This window comes from Saimiri boliviensis, chromosome 7, assembly GCF_048565385.1.
Source record: "Saimiri boliviensis isolate mSaiBol1 chromosome 7, mSaiBol1.pri, whole genome shotgun sequence".
NCBI lineage: Eukaryota > Metazoa > Chordata > Mammalia > Primates > Cebidae > Saimiri > Saimiri boliviensis.
The window spans coordinates 115,221,106-115,223,796 of NC_133455.1; positions in this window are offsets into that span (position 1 = coordinate 115,221,106).

Sequence of the window (2,691 nt, forward strand, 5' to 3'; positions counted from 1 at the left end):
GGGAACGTCACACACTGGGGCCTATTGGGGGATGGGGGGCTAGGGGAGGAATAGCAGAGGTAGGACAGCATTTGGAGAAATACCTAATGTAGATGACGGGGTGATGGGTGCAGCAAACCACCATGGCACATGTATACCTATGTAACAAACCTGCATGTTCTGCACATGTACCTCAGAATTTAAAGCATAATAATAATTTTTTTAAATGCATGTAAGAACAGTATAGGAACAAGAGAATGTATGCATGTGATTATATGGAATGAACATAGCAGCATAAAAAAGCCATATCCATACTCTGATTGAAACAACTATAAAAACAGTTTGCATATATCAATTGAAAGACAGCTCACAAAGCGAAAATCAATCTGAAATGGGACAGATAAGTAACATTTTCCTTTTTATCTCAAAATTGCATTTAGTGTTGATGTTACAGTATTGTTTTAAAATAAGGAAGATTGTATCTTAAAATAGATTAAATAAACAAGTCTTTTAAAAAATGATAATCAGTACCGACCACATAGGTCTTAACATCTTTACAATGCATTTCTCTACTTGCTGGCATTCAGTAGCAATTTTACCATATGTTGTTTTATATGCTTAGTTGTGTGTGTATAGCATTGAATTGAATTATTCCTTCTCATCTTGTGGTTCTTCATAACTGCCAGTTATTTTGGCTGGTCTTCTTCAGAAACATTCGTGTTCTTTGTAGTTCTGGGGACTCATGACCAAAGAATAGGGCTTCAGGGAGAAGAAATTTCTAAAGGTTTTCACTCATTTGTTAAAAATCAGATCTCATAAGCATCTGCATTTTTTTCTCTTTGAATAATCTCTTACCAGGTCTACATTCATTTCCCCAGGGTTATGTTATTGTTGAGATATCTAGATACATCTTAGCTAATTTTCATTGTAGAATCACTCATTGGCCCTTACTGACAAGACTACTGTACTTTTTCTTTACAGTATGAAGGAAGTGATAATGTTATACAACATACATTCGAAAAAGATGTTGGCTGGGTGCGGTGGCTCACACCTGTAATCCCAGCTCTTTGGGAGGCCAAGATGGGCAGATCACAAGGTCAAGAGATTGAAACCATCCTAGCCAACATGGTGAAACCCCGTCTCTATTAAAAATACAAAAATTAGCTGGGTGTGGTAACACATGCCTCTAGTCCCAGCTACTCGGAAGGCTGAGGCAGGAGCATTGCTTGAACCCAGGAGGCGGAGGTTGCAATGAGCTGAGATTGTGCCACTGCACTCCAGCCGTGCTCCTGGTGACGGAGCGAAACTCTGTCTCAAAAAAAAAAAAAAAAAAAAAGAAAAGAAAAGAAAAAGATGTTAACATATTTGGACGACTATGATGTGATGGAAGGAGAGGGACTGAAGCAGCACTCAAAGGAATGACTGGAAAGTTTGGGTTTGAGCCTCACCTATTCTATGTGTGCGCCTCTGTGACACTGGGAAAACTACTTTTATCTTTGCACTTTAGTTTACTTAGGGTAATGTAATAATTCTTAGAATTGCTTGAGATGCCAAGGTGATAATTCATATTAAGTAAAGTTTGTCTATTACTTTTCTTTTAAGTTAATACTACATTGCACCAAAATAGTCATTTCTCTAGTTGTCAGAACTTATGGGAAGGCAGAGACTTCTTTCAGGCTATTTCTTTGAGGCAGAAAAAGTATTTGAGGTAACAGTTTTTAAATGTAGGTTTTATTACATTCTTGATATGCGGAGGCCAACAGACCCAAAAGATTGCCATTTGAAAGATAGTTTATTGCTCACAGTTCCCAAGAGAAGGAAGCATGACAACACACTGTGCAGAGCCACATGGGGAAGCATCTGGGTTAATCAGAAGGTAGAAGGAGTAAGGGGAAAATGACAAGGGCCTTTATTATCGTTTTTTACGGGGAGAAATGGGAGATAGCTAGGAGCGTAAGGAGGCTTAGGATTGGCTGGTTTTAATAATTTCAGTAGGCTCTGGGGCATAGGAGCTGTCCCTTGTTGCCGGGAACCTGGCTCTGGGTTGAGTAAGGCTGGGTGGTAGCCCAGTATGTGATAGTCCAGTAAGGAGATAGTTGGGGTATGGACTCTGAATCAGTTGGTTTGCATATAAAAAGCTATACTAGCAGGTGAGTTCATTACTATCTCTAGGAACTGGCTATCTCTAGGAGGAAGGGGCAATCTCTGCAGGGTAACCAAAGCCCCAAATGTCAAAGCCTTAGAAATACATAGATAGGAGGCCAGGCGCGGTGGCTCATGCCTATAATCCCAGCACTTTGGGAGGCTGAGGTGGGTGGATCACGAGGTCACGAGATCGAGACCATCCTGGTCAACATGGTGAAACCCCGTCTCTACTAAAAATACAAAAACTAGCTGGGCATGGTGGTGCCTGCCTGTAATCCCAGCTACTTGGAAGGCTGAGGCAGGAGAATTGCCTGAACCCAGGAGGCAGAGGTTGCGGTGAGCCGAGATTGCGCCATTGCACTCCAGCCTGGGTAACAAGAGCGAAACTCCGTCTCAAAAAAAAAAAAAAAAAAATACATAGATAGTAAAATAGCTCTGACATCCATTTGTCATGGAGTTCCTCTCCTACCTCACCTACTGGGTCATGCCAGAAGGAAAGGCTGCCTTCATCAAGCCCATCGCAATACACATATAACTTGAGCAGCCATGAGTAGGATGAGGGCTATG